We start from the raw sequence: 14483 nt of genomic DNA, 5'->3' as shown, positions 1-14483 counted from the left end.
ACGTTCCTAAAAATAAAATAAATAAATAAATAAATAAATAAATAAATAAATATGTTGACAAGCTTCCTACATAATAGAACAGCACACATTTTTTATGACCATCTTTTTATCTTTTCCTCTATTCTATTTTTTTTTTCATAATTTCTTGCTTTTCCCAAAATTAGACTGTAAAATGATGTCAGAATCACATAATTTTTATTTCTCTAAGGCAACATGGAAATGTATCTCACTGTATAAATATTAAACAAGATCAGTAACAAATAATGTAGGCTTGTGAATGAAGGCCTTGTAAGCCCCATGTTTGGTAACATTAACTTGAGAACACAGAGTACCATGCAATACAAGCAAATTCAGCAGTTTGTGCATCCAAAAAGACCTCATTTTGTCATTAGAAATTAATTTAGAAGGTAAGAAAATATTGGCCAAGGTGTCAATATAATTAACTATTCTTTTAAAGACTTGGCACAAACTTCATTATACTTGCTCCCTCTCAATTCCTGGATTCTCTCTGTTTTCTCACTATTCTCAAGCATATCCTGTTTCCCATCATAATAAAGCTTTCCCTTACTGTATAGATTGCATAAGCTTCTGGACAGGTTAACCTCTAGGTCAGTGAAGGATGCTGAAAAGGCTGTTTTTTTTCACTGCCTGGGGCTCTGGAGAGCTGCTCTTGGAGAGCTACCTTATTTGCTTTCATAAAGCAATGACTTCTGCCCACAAAAGCAGCAGTTACAGTCAGGCTGGCTCAGTTCAAGTACAGTCAAGAGTAAGCCCGGAAAATGTTGACACTTGTAACCATGATTCACAACCTGAGTCATGACGTGGGACAACTGTGCTTAGATGCACTGGTAGAGATTCATGGAAGTGGGATTTCCTGTTTAGTACGGTATTTATCTTTATATGAAGTAAGCCCTACTTGCTTACACTTTAATTCAAATTTCTTTAAGCAAAGATCTTCCTGTCCTCTGGTTTTCTTCTTTGATTATATACATTGTTTTTTAATTCCCCTCCCTTCAATGAAATAAATTTTACCAGAAGTTTTCAATGTAATTATTCCTGGAAAATTCTAATGGTTTTCATTTCAAATTCATTCTCTTTGATATTTTTGCCCTAATCCCCATTCTATCCAGTGATTTATTTTTTTTTTTTCTCACACAAACACAATGCGTTTTGGTTATCTTCTTGTTTATGCTATATTTCTCCTATTCCACAAAGCTATATAAAATCCAATTTTTATATCAATTTAAGTTTAATTGAATCAGTATCTTTTTGCCTTCACAACTGATCATCACAATACTACAGGGTCAGTATGAGGTTGGAGTTCAAATTCCTTATGCATTTGCTAAACTCAAACATACCAATTGTTGCTTCTTAAGCAGTCCAACGTGTCCACTCTATGACTGATTTGCACATATGGAATATGGCAAAAGGTCTTCAGTCAACACTTTTTTAGAACTTCTAGTAAACAGAGAGTCCAACTGGGCAGCCTGCCCCCTGAATCTGGTAGACCACCAGGAAAAATGGAAGGGCATGACAACAAAAAGGAAAGTCTACCAGTAACACCGGTGAGCTCAACAAAGAATTTATTGCCCGACAAGCAACTCAACTTCTTGGTTTCAATTTCTGCTAAAAGATTATCAGTGCAGTACTCTTGAGTGGCTGACTAAAATGAGAAATGAGTTCATGCAACTAAAGTTTGGTCAGCGCAAAAGAATGACATATAAGTTTCGCTGATGTAATTAGCATCATCATTTTTAGATTGTGCTTGATTTGGACCATTAATCTTAAATATTTTATGAAATGTTTAAAAGTGATATATAACAGATGTACTCTGACTAACCATGAGCAGATTACCCACAAAACAACTACACCTGACAACTGCAATATTTTAACAGCACAAAAACACATTTCCAGCTAACCATTCTTTAAATGTGTAACAATCTTTCTTCAAAGAAAACAACTGTTCATTCTTAGGCATTTTTTATTTTAACAGCCATTGTAATTTGTCATGCTCCTTTAACACAGAACAAGCAAACCACCACCACCACGAACAAAACAGAAAACCTTACAAAATGTGCAAAATTCTGGGTTTCATCTGTGAAATTAATTCTATCTAGGGATTTCAATGATAAGTATGTCTCTTGTAACACAGCCTACTTTACTCCATGCAACTGTTATGGAAGGTATGTAAGTAGGTAATATATGTGTTAAAAGTTATCAAAAGTTAAAACTTATCACAACTGTATTGCCAGTGAACCTCAAACCAGGTCAGATTTCATACTGCCATAAATCATCACGTACAAATTGTCCTCAAAGCACACATTTATGGCAGGAATCAGGAACAAAGCATAAAGCTAAACATCCCCCTTACCACAGTTTGAGAACAAATTCTGTTTATTTAAAACAACTTAAGCATAACTGCTACATTATGATACAATTGTTCTCAGCCAAACAGTCAGTTTTCAAAGTGTATGTTTCCCTATACACATTCTGTACAAACAGCTTTTCTCCAACACTCTCACCCTCTGATAGTTATCATCTTGGGTTTATAGCACTGCCCTACAAGTTCCTTCTAGGAACTCTACAAGTTCCTTTGTGCTATGCACAAATTCAGGAGTAGGAATGAAGTCACCGGCAAACCTTCTGTCCACTTTTATCTTCATGAGACAAAAACTGAGTAGAATTTGTGTTTTGTTTTCATTTCTTTCCCAGTGAAAATACTGATTTTGAAAAATGGTATTGATCCTGCAAACTTTACTGTGGGGATAGGTTAGGCTAGAGGCAAACTTAAGGTCTGCTGGTGACCGCTTCCTCTGGCTTAACACACTAACTCAGGAATGACATCTTTTATGATTTACTTCTGTGAACTACAGATATCTTCTCACCCATCACGTTGTGATTGTTGTCCTGCACAAACCTCAGGTGGTTTTCACAAAAGCAGATGAAAACAAACTATTTTTCTACTCATGCAGCCAGTAAGAAGGATGTGAACTGTATTTTCTAAGCAGTTGTTTCCCATCCTTATACAATGCTTTTTTATAAAATGTGTGCCAAACATCTTACTCCTCCCATTCAGAGGTATAATTTTGTTTGTTTGTTTGTTTGTTTGTTTTTCTTTCTTTTTTTTTTTTTTTTTTCTACAAAGGTAAATTTTGTGTAAGCACTGAAAAAAAATGAAAAAGTCCTTCTAGTCTGGATGCAGTTAGAAGACAAAGATGAGAGAACCAGATGTAACTGAAGACAGATGTAATTGAAGACTATTATTACTGAACACCAATGTTGAGATAATTGTAAAAACAACAATTCTGCTTAGATATCTGTGATTCCAGCAGGTGAAGTGACAAACTGTGCAGCTCTAATGCACCCCACTGCCTCGTGACTTCAAGCTATGTTAGCATCTTGGAAAAAAAGATTTTAAAACCTGTCCTGGCAAACAAATGCATGAGCACTTCTTGAAGACAGGAAAAGTCCCACTAATGTCAGTGGATTTACTTGCCTGAGAGACTAACTCAAGAAAAATTACAGTGAGAATGTACATCTAATGTTAAATAAAGATTGATACTCAAGCTTCAGTACTGACTTTTTTTTTCATTGTTTTCTACCTGCAAAGTTACAAGGTATATTCGTCCCAACTTTTAAATCTATCTTCCCACAAAATATCACTTGCTATCAGAACTTAACTTGCAGAATTAAAATCTGCAAGCAATTTTTGCTGAAAGGTATAAAGGGAACCTAACCTTAACTGTTGAGGTTAGCAACAGAAAAGCAAATGTGAGCAAGCTGTACATCTAAGCAGCTTACTGCAAGGCTGGGAAGAGTTAATAACTAAACAAGGACCATACTAAAGTCAATATCTCTAAAGTTGCAGATCCAATTTTTAATTTCTATTCCTATGTTTTTAAACAGATGTACTCAGCTAATATCTTTGTAATTAGTCTGTGGTACACTGAATAGCAAATTATTTCAGTTTTCTCAGATTGACTCAATACCACATGCTCCCATACATGTCCAAAGTGGAATGCACAATATAACCATTTTACAGAAGTCTCAGGAATCAGACAGCAGCAGAATAAATCACTCTGTGAACAAGCTGTGTACCAGGCTTCATTAGTTATAATTACCCCCAAAATATGCTCAGCAGAATGCACCCATGTCATCTGGGAGTGACACACAATAGAGTGGGCAACTTATAAACTCCTCCAAGCACAGAAAGAGTCCATAAAACAACTGGCTTGTGCATTTGGATTCATGTGATAACACCTCCTATTGCATAAGCCACCAGATGACACAGATGGGGCAAATCCAAACAAGGAACATTTCTTTTGTATAGGCATTGGACTTCATTTGATGCCTATTCAACTAACAAGCTAGGAAACCTGACTATGAAACACTAGATCTTTGTCCTTTTTATTTCCCAGATTGTGCTACACTTGCTCGAAATAATGAAACATACAGTTTCAAATACTTCAAACATAATGTCCTAAGAAAAACAAAACAAAACAGGAATGTTAAATTTAACATACTTATGCATAGGCAGAAACAAATACTTATCCCCAAACTTTAAAGGAAACATTTCTAACTTATGTTAAACAGCATCTCCAGTTCATACATCATATTATGAAAAGAAGTAAATACTGACAGAAATTCTTTGAGAACACATATCAGTAATCAGATTTTTTTTTTTTCTGTAGAAAAGAATATTAATTAATCCTATATTCACATATTAGATCACCTTTCTTTTAATGATTATTACAGAACCAACCACATTACAGTTAATGCAACATAGATCTCAACTTCATTATTTATTTTTTTTTTTCTGCCTCCTGTACTTTCTGCCAATCATAACAACTATTTTCTCTCTGGGACATTCCAGTCTCATACCAAATGCACCCCCTCCTATCCTTATTATTTACTTTCTTGTATCCATAATTCATTCAGTTTCCGGTCTTCTTATTAAATGCTTTTTCACCTTATTTCTGTAATGTTTTATTATTGTCCACTGCTACAAAGATTTGATCATGTGAAAATCTTGAAGGTAAATACTTGTTTACTGAAACTAACTTATGCTTTACTCAGAGGGAAGGTGATATTCATATGCAGTTAACCATACAGACTGATTTAATAGCAAATATAACATGAACATGCAAGTTAAACTTGCTCATATATGTCAGTAAGTTAATACAAACATGGAAATTTGTGTGCTGTAGAGGTTAACATGTAAGCCAGTTCACACACACACACGTTGACATGAATTCTCATATATTTATTTGCTTGTATATTCAAACAGGTAAGCACATACAAATATACCCACATAAAAATACAGATACACACTCAAAGAACTCCCTACACCTTTAGGTGGTGTACACAGAGTTAAAGCTCTGTTACTTTTCTACGTGCTATCAAGGAACCATGTAAGGTCCCCATGCCTGTTAGCTTCTTCCAAGACAGCCCAGAACATAAGTCCCAAACTCTGATTTAAATTAGTAACTTAACTACATGACACTGAGTGACATTGAGTTCTGTGAAACTGCTCATATCTATAAGGTAAATAATTGGTTATTTTTATACACTGGCCTCTAGCTGTGTCCACAGATTTAGAACATGAAATGTCACATATAGAACTGAGCATAGCCCTGATAGGTAAGTTCAATTAAGGTCTCTTACAAACAGCATCAGGTAACCTGTGATCAGTCACATCTGTGCATCAGAAACACTGCATGGATGCAAGCAAGGACAGAATTTGGCCCAGTTTGGCCCCATTTCCGTGTAGTGCTACCAAGAAGTCAGTTTTTAGTATTCACACAGTCAACACTGGCCAAGTCCATATAGTGTTCACAGGCAGAATGGCAGCAATTTCCTATTTTTAACATATCAGAGAACCACACACAATTGGTGAATTTGAGCTGCTAGGGTATTATTTGAAGTTACTGCCTTCTCCTCTTTTTTTTTTTTTTTTTTTTTTTTTTTTTTTTTTTTTTTTAAGAAATAGATATTGAAACTATCCCAGCTAATAATTTCATTCTGACACTTGAGTTTAAAAGGTTAAGTTACTATCTGAAGAAAGGTAATCTGGCTGCCTTTCATAGCAGCCTGCAAGCTCTGCAATCTGCATAGAGAGGGGCATTTGTCATCATTAGCTGAGCAGTGACAGCTGGCACCTAGGGTGTCCCAGATTCAAGAAGTGGCAAAGGCGCTCTTTTACCTTAAGTTGTCATTAAGTATAGCATGCTTCATAAGGAGAAATATTTTCTTTTTGTTATACAGCATGAAATAACAGCAGTGAATGCATCTGTGTTTACTTCAGCATGGAGAATAAGCTGATATACAATTAGCAGGTGTCTTTAGACAAAAAGACACTAGGTTTATATTACAAACAAATATCCAATTTATGAAACTTGAAAATAATGGTGATTATCTCAATATTAGCACAGTATATTTTCTTCAAAGATATTGCAGACTGATTGACTCATAAACTTTATGGACATGAAAAATTGTGATTAAAACACACTTTTTAACTAGAGGTATGGTACTGTCACTTCAAGCCAGGAAGGCCTAATTACTTAAAACAGACAGGTTATTAGCTACAGGGAAAGAAAAAAAAAAAAAAAAAAAAAAAGTACTACATTGGAATACAAGTTAATGCAGTACATTACCACTTTGAAAGAATACCTGATGGAGCACTATTTTAAAAGCAGCATTAGAAACTTAAAGCATATTCTTATTCTTATTCATTTAACAGTTTCCCACAATATTTTTTTCAAAACAGTTCCATGAGGTTTTACAAACATATAAATATTTAAGAATGTATTTAATGAACGCAATGTGTAAAAGCCTATGAAAGAAGTTGGTTTCATACCAGCATCAATTATTCAATTTATGAAAGACAGAAGAAATGGTATATAAACATTAAAAGACCCTGATTTAGTTATTTTTATAGGAACAAAATACAAAGCTAAAAACTAATATGGCTTGACATTAAAAAAAAAAGAATTTAAAAAATAAGAAAAAAAATCTCACTTCTCCACAGTCTCTCAAATTTGGAAACATAATCCATAATGCTAGATTTTGCATTATTATGTAAACTAGTTTTTCACAAATAAAACTAATTTTTTTGTTAATGTAAAATCTATGCAAATACATGCAGTCATTTATCAGGAAAGCTGACAAGCATTCCATATTGGAGAGGGAAAATGAAACTGCCTCAAGAATAGAGGCAATTAATTATTTCTGTATTTTCTCTTCCTCTGTCTTGAGGCACAAAAGTTATCCATCCAGTTAAAACAGCAAATGAAATAAAGAGATTTTTTTTTATTTAAACACATATGGCTTTTGCCTGCAATACTGATCACCACAAGGTCTACAGATGCCCGTGGCTAAATTGTACACTGGCAGATGCACACAGGGGAAAACTGTGTTAATGCAGCGTGGTGAACAAAACAAATGAAGAACTGAATTTCGGGGGGGGGGGAGAAGGGACTTCTTTCACCCCATAGAAATATGCAGTTTGCCTATCAAGAATGGATTAAGTTAGTAATAAATCTAACCTGGAAAGTTTTTTCCTCATCTACTACATTAGAAAAAAAAAAAAAAGCTAAATAGAATGTGTAGAAGAAATCATCAACAAAGGTCCACACAATTTTGTAAGGTACAGATTATAAATAATGGGTTTGCCATGATAAATGGTTATATTATTTTATCTTTACAATTAAGGACTGATAATACATAATGAATGTACTGACTGAATACGAATGAAAAAACTGTTGTCCAACATACTTGCCGTCATTATTTTTTACTTCTTCAAGAACCAATCTGTTGAAGTATAGCTGAAAACTGCAAGCGTTATGGCGCAACCTAGCATATGCAACATACCCCTGTGTACCTCAGAGTGCTAGTAAGAGTTCTGCATATGCTAGCGGTTTCCTTTTATAAGCTTATTTTCAAAATTGAAGTTAAATGTAGCCATTTTGTACCCAGAAATACTTTGCAGAAGAAAACAATTAAAAACAAATAATGGAAATGGTAAAACATTCACTGAAATAAGACAGAATCATTTAGGTTGCAGTAACTTCTCTCTTAACAGGCCTGTACACGTGGCATAACTTTAAAATTACCACAGTAATGGCCAAACAAGAAGTAGGAAGGAAAATATTTACAATCTATTTTTGACAAAGACACATCATGCAACAGAAGTAAATTCACCTCATTAAAACCAGTACTTCCAGGAAAATAAATAAATAAATAAATAAATAAATAAATAAATAAATAAATAAATAAATAAGAAAGTCCTGGAAGTTTCCTTTAGTATTATTAAATAATTATTCCAAATCACTTGAAACTGTAAATAAAGAAGGTTTAAAAAAAATGTTAAATAATAAAGATATCTTCTTTACCTCCTCCAAAACTAAGGAGACTTCATTAACATTGTTAACATTATCACTACCCTACCAGATACACCACATTTTTTTTTCATCTTTTCAATGGTACTAGTGTATTATAAACTATAACGTCCTCAAATAGCAAAATCTATTTCTACTATTAAGAGAAATTGACAGAAATACTGCTGTAAGATAAACACAGATATTTACATAAGCAGCTAGTATTTCTCTATCAACAAATATATTGGAAATTTATGAAATTACAAGACTACATGTATGTGTCACTTCTTTAGTCATTCCCATTTCAATGATACTGTCATTGTGCCACAAAGCACCCACGTCTGTATACTTTATCCTAGAGCTATGCTGAAAAAAATGATAGAGAAAAGTAGGAAGAACGGTAGGTGACCTAGGTTAAATTTTTATACCCACATAAGAGGAGAACCAGAATAAGAGACATGAATCACCCTCAGACAAAAAGTTTACACTCTGGAATGACAATATTTCACCAGTTAAGAAAAAGTGTTCAGAGAGGTGGTGGGAACATCGACACATTTTAAAGGCCGGAAGATTTTAGGATCAAGCTTTTCCTGAAGAGATCTCTCCCTTTCTTCCTGAAATAATAAGTTGGTTGACATGTTTATATTACAGTTACAACTAACATATTTTAGGAACAATGAATAAGTGTTTTTTAGCAAGTGGGTTGCTTATATTTAAGACTGTTAAAAGATCCTGCACCTTTTGGGAGTTCTAGAAATAGTCCTGAATATATGAAAGTAAGTACATGAAAAGTACAGTTTTGAGATTTTGCAATCATAGTCTTTCACTCATTTCTATCAATAAACTTATCCTCCTTGTAAAAGCTTTAGAGCAGATTAGGCAAAGTATTTTTGTGAGAGCATCCTGTTAAATACAAAAAAACAAAACAGCACTGTCCTTTCTCAGGAAGTTAAATCAACACTATCATCACTAAAATACAATGAAATTAAGCGGGAAGTCCTGCTTGACAGGAGAGTAGATGCTCAGGCCCAAAATATATTTTCCTTATTATACTTACCAACACATGCATTTGATATTTTAAATATTGTGAAGGCACGCCATGTTTGTACTAGTAATAAATTATAACCTCCAAGTGTTATCCTGCTTCGGCCCCAATCCTGCAAATAACAGCTCGTGGACTTAACCAACTGTTAGCCTAAAGAAGCCACTGACCTCATCAGAACCAGCCAACTGTTTAGCTAACCATGTGTGTATTGGCAGGATCAGGGCCTTCATAAGGTTCAATGAAATGTATTAATCACTCATGACCAACTCACTCAACTCCTCCCTTCACCCTTATTTTGAAAGAAAATATCTGAAAGCTGTACACTACATTAAAAAATAGAAGTCTGCATTAAAATATGCAAGGCATGTCTTTTTATAGCTAAGTTGAGATAAAGTGAGTTACATAGGTGATTTACCATACCCATGCTATTGTTAGGGAAGAGAACACATTTAGTTTTGACTACGAGGGGCTAAATGTATATTATATGTAGTATGAAAACCAGCAATAAACACATAGCATGACAAAATGGATATGAAAAATGGTGCTTGGTAATTGCTGTATGTAGGTTAGCACTCAAAGATGTTAAGCAACATGTTTTCTGCTGATTTCAGCAGCTCTAGCAACTACCTACAACAGTGCGTAGTTCAGTTTGCCGGTCGATATGAAACCAGCTTACATAAAAACACCAGTCGTAGAAGTATATCTGTTCAAGACATACCACCCCTACATTTCAGCTGGATTAATAAGATGTTGGGTTACTCAAAAACACACACAAACAAGCTGAGTGATGTCATAATTTATATAATGATACATTTCAAATACTACCACACTTTAGTTTCAACTTGCACGCGTTTTCTATGCTCTAGTCCTTCTTCAGACAATGTATTGCAGGGATAGAAGTTACCAAGGGGAAAGGTTAGCTTAGAGATGAAGACTTAGGAAGCTGATCATCCAATGCATACAGCTTTATTTTCAAGGTCAATGTTGAATATTTTCAGTCATTTAATCATATACAGCATGAAACAGTAATGAGAGTTCTGCAGTGTTGGATGACCCGCTACAGATGTAGTAGATTAAAAGGCGCTAATCCCCACTGATTCCATACTCCTCTCAGTTCAGCAGAAAAGAGCATTCTCAAAGCAAGAGATCTCTTTTTTTTTTTTTTTTTTTTTAAAAAAAAAAGGCAATGTTGGACTCCCTAAATGAAATGCTGTACTTTAAGGAATGTCTGGCTTTGGAGAAGCTGATGTAGAAGTGAACCAAATGAATAATTCAATGCATTTCTTCCTGCCTGGATGTTTCTGCGGTTCTAGCTAAAATCGTAATTTGCAGTTGTGCAAGCTCTATGTTTACTTTTGAGATGTAACATTTTAAAGACAACAAATCAATTACTGGTTTTTCCTTTAACAGATTGCAGATTAAAAGAATTTAAAGCATTAACAGTTCAGACGTGTGACCTAGAATGACAAAGTCCAAAACTAATGCAAACTCCTTTCGTCTTTTTATTTTTAATGGGAAGAGGATACATACACATGCTAAGTTTAACACTAACGAATGCTATTCATGTACTGCAAAAAGGAGCTATATCACATTTTCTTAAAAAAAAAGTAAAAAACATCTGCAGAAAACTACAGATAACTGAAGGAAAATATTTGCGTGCATAATTCTACATAAATTTATATCCCAGAATCTAAGTCCTGAAGCATATAACATCATTTAAAAAAAAAAAAAAAAAAAGTGTTTGCAAACACGCTAGCAACTTACTTTTAAGCTTACCACTTCATTGTTCCTAAGTTTGAAAGTGTAGTCAAAAAGTAAAATGCAAATAGGAATGCAAACACTTGCAAGTACCGTCAACCTCTATCACAAAAAATGATGCTGCGTATTTTATATAAAGTGACATTTAAAGCAAACTCTCCACAAATATCTGTCTTTAGTTTTCCTACTTGAAAAAAAAAAAAAAAAAAAAAAAAAAGTAAATTTATTGGTGCTGGCAGGATGATATGGATGAAATAACCAGAATGAATTGAGGGGGGGAAGGGGAGAATGAGGATCCAAGAAATCAGATACATTCAATGAGCCTTCAAACTCACTTCAGCAGTAGGGATAAATAATTTAATCAACTCAGCTTCATTTTTTCCTAGTTCCCTAGTGCAATAGACAGATATTAAAAAATAAAACTTTAAAATTCATGAGCACAGTTGTTTGTGGAAGAACTATCACTACATAATAAGAAATATAAAGTGATATCAATGTAAGCACTTTGGGTGTATATGCATCAGCATGTGCATTTTCACTCATACTTTTCACCATATGAAAATAAATTATTGGTGAAATTTATAAAAGCGACTATATATATATATATATTTTGGTGGCATAGGCGAGTTCCTGCAGTCATACATTTTCAACACTATTTGGCTTTCTGGCTAATAAGAACACTGCATGACAAGGCAATGTAGTTAGAAAGATTTGAAATAACAAGTAGAGTTCAAGAAATGTAGCTATAGTACTCTAATTAGGGGAAAATATCTAGAAAACAGTAATTTGGTAAAAGTCACCAATATCATACAGTACTATTATAATGACAAACTCTCAATCATCATTTTAATGAGGTGATTTTAATCTCAATTTACCAGAACAACTCAATCCATATAAAAATAAAACTCAGTGGTGAAAAGGTGTTCCTTCCTTTTATAATTTATTAAGAACACGTTAATAAATACAAAGAAAAACTAACTGTGCTAAGTGGTCAGAAGTCACGAAAATATTCATGTTTTATATTTCGTAAAGTCAGATATATCTTCATTTTCGGAATCCAAAGCAAACCACCGACTTCGTGTCATTTGAAACGATCAGGTCACCTTAACAGTTACATTTCAGTAGTTGACTGGTGTCAGCCGTGCCTAAATCCACATATTTTCAAGCTATCAAATGTTTATTTTTCTGTGTGTGAAATGAAATGATGTAGTGAAATTGATCGTAACCTTTAGTGGTAAACATAACCCAGCCAAGGCTAAGTCTGATAGGCACAACAGTTCCCACAACCGTCGAGATACAATACATATAACCTGCGTTATTTGACATGGGGGGTTAATCTTAACGTTATATAGAGACGGCTGTGATTTGGCAGAGAAGACGTAAATTTAATTTCGATTAATTTTGCTACATTACGAAAATTCAGCTTCCTGACGGTTAAAAGGGGTGAGATATCTCCTCTTGCCTTTAGAAACTGCATTTCCTGAGCGAAAACCCACCGGGTGAAAACAAACAAAACCTTGCCCGAAATATTTCCATCGTCAACGTGCAGCTGAAGGCTCCACTCGCACTTCGGAGTTTGGGACTGCGTGTCATCCCACAGGAAACGGCTGCTCCCCTTGGCGGAGATAGGGGGAGCGAGCCAAACCCCTTTTGTCCGCCCGCCTCAACTTTCGTTTTTTACGCGGCGGCGGTACGCGACCTCGCAGGGAAAGGAGCTCAGCCTGATTTACACCGCCAAAAAGCCGCCCCCCCGGCCAGAAAGAGACGGAGGGGTCGCGCCGGGGGGTCCCCCTGCCCCAAAACCCTCCCGCTTTGCCCCTTCCCATTCCTCCTCCGCTCCCCTCCGTACCCCCTACACGGCCAGCCCCTCCGCGGGCAGGGCGCGCCCGGCACCGCCGCGGCCCCAGGGGGCGGGCAGGGAGAGGGGATCGGCCCCGGACCGACCCCAGTCCCAGCCCCGGGTGTAGTGGGGCGGGATCCTTCCCCTCCCCGCCCGCCGCCGGGGTGTCCCGGCCTCCCCTTGAAGCTGGAGGGGACCTCACGGGTGCCTGCGCGGCACGGGGGGGTAGCCGCCCCCCGGAGTCCCTAGGGAATGTATAGGGGGGTCTCGGACCCCGGGAAGGAGCCGGGGCCGTGGGAAGCCACTTGTGTCCCGCTCGGCAGCCGCTCCTACTCGCCGCGAAAGCTCCCCGCAAAAATTTGGGGGAAAACTTGCCCCTGTTAGCCCAAAACAGACGGGGAGCGGCCGCCCCGCCGCCGGCGGGCCGAGGAGAGGGAAGGCTTCTCCGGGACGAGCTGTCACCTGCAGATTTTCTGCTAGGAGCCCCGAGCCGGTCCTAGCCTTGTTTATACTAATGGGCAGAAAAATGATTCCCGCATCGGCTTCCTTCTAGGAAGCGGCAAGGGGATCGCCCGCAGAAACGCCAAGAGCGAGGGAGGCGAGCGCAAAGTCAGAAATTCTTCGCTTTATGCAAGAAAGTTGGTCGCCTTAATGCGGTGAACAAATGTTGTAAGATATTCCTTGCATTATGACCTCTCCTTAGCAACACATACGTCTGTGACAGTCACTTTACGAATTAATAATTGGGCAGCAGCTTAAAGATTCCTTAAAGACAAGCGACGAAAAGCTTGGGTGTATTTTTTTCTTTATATATATATACATACATGTATATATATATATATATATATATATATATATATATATATATATATAATTTAGGGTTTTCTTAGAGTGAAGCTCGGTAAATGCTGGAAAGCAGAAGAGTTTGCCACGCGGGCTTATTTGCAAATAAAGGTTCCGGTTACTACCACTTAAGGTACCGAAGGAGAAATTTGCTAATTACGCATCACGCGCATGAAACCCAAGGTGTCAGATGAGCAGCATGCCAGCACGTTTGCAGTCGCTAGCATCCCTCCCGTGAGCGCATTTACTAAACGCAGCTTGCTAGCAGAGCCCGCTGTAACAATGAGCCGTCCAGGTTTGAAATTAATAGGTGCTCCTGGTGCCACCACGTCTCCAACAGCAGCCGCAACTCAGCCTTCGCCACACGTCGGAGCGCTACGCGGAGCACGGGAACGAAGCTAGGAGCTGGCGGAGGAGATTTACCCTTCGGATCTGCTACTTGGTTTCTGGAGGGAGCGTGAAAAAGACCTGACAGCCCCGTTTAGCGATCGATTCTCCCCTCCAGAAGGTAGGAAGACAAAAAGCAAGGCGAGACAAAATGCACAAACGCCTGAAACCTCCAGATCGCTTCGACCCCGCCAGAAGGTCCGCCGAAAACGCCCCCAAATCGCGAACTTTGGCG

At 36.9% G+C, this 14483-nt stretch overlaps 1 protein-coding gene across 7 annotated transcripts in view; it reads right to left on the bottom strand.

Annotated features, from left to right (window-relative positions):
- NBEA (neurobeachin) overlaps window positions 1-14483 on the bottom strand; it is a gene marked incomplete at its 5' end in the record, with an annotated part of 512607 nt that overhangs the window by 135532 nt on the left and 362592 nt on the right. The gene's annotated exons all lie outside the window — the stretch shown is intronic.

Source organism: Aythya marila, assembly GCF_965140915.1.
Source record: "Aythya marila genome assembly, chromosome: 1".
NCBI lineage: Eukaryota > Metazoa > Chordata > Aves > Anseriformes > Anatidae > Aythya > Aythya marila.
The sequence above is the reverse complement of the archived record's forward strand: the minus strand, read 5'-3'. Positions and strand labels throughout refer to the sequence as shown.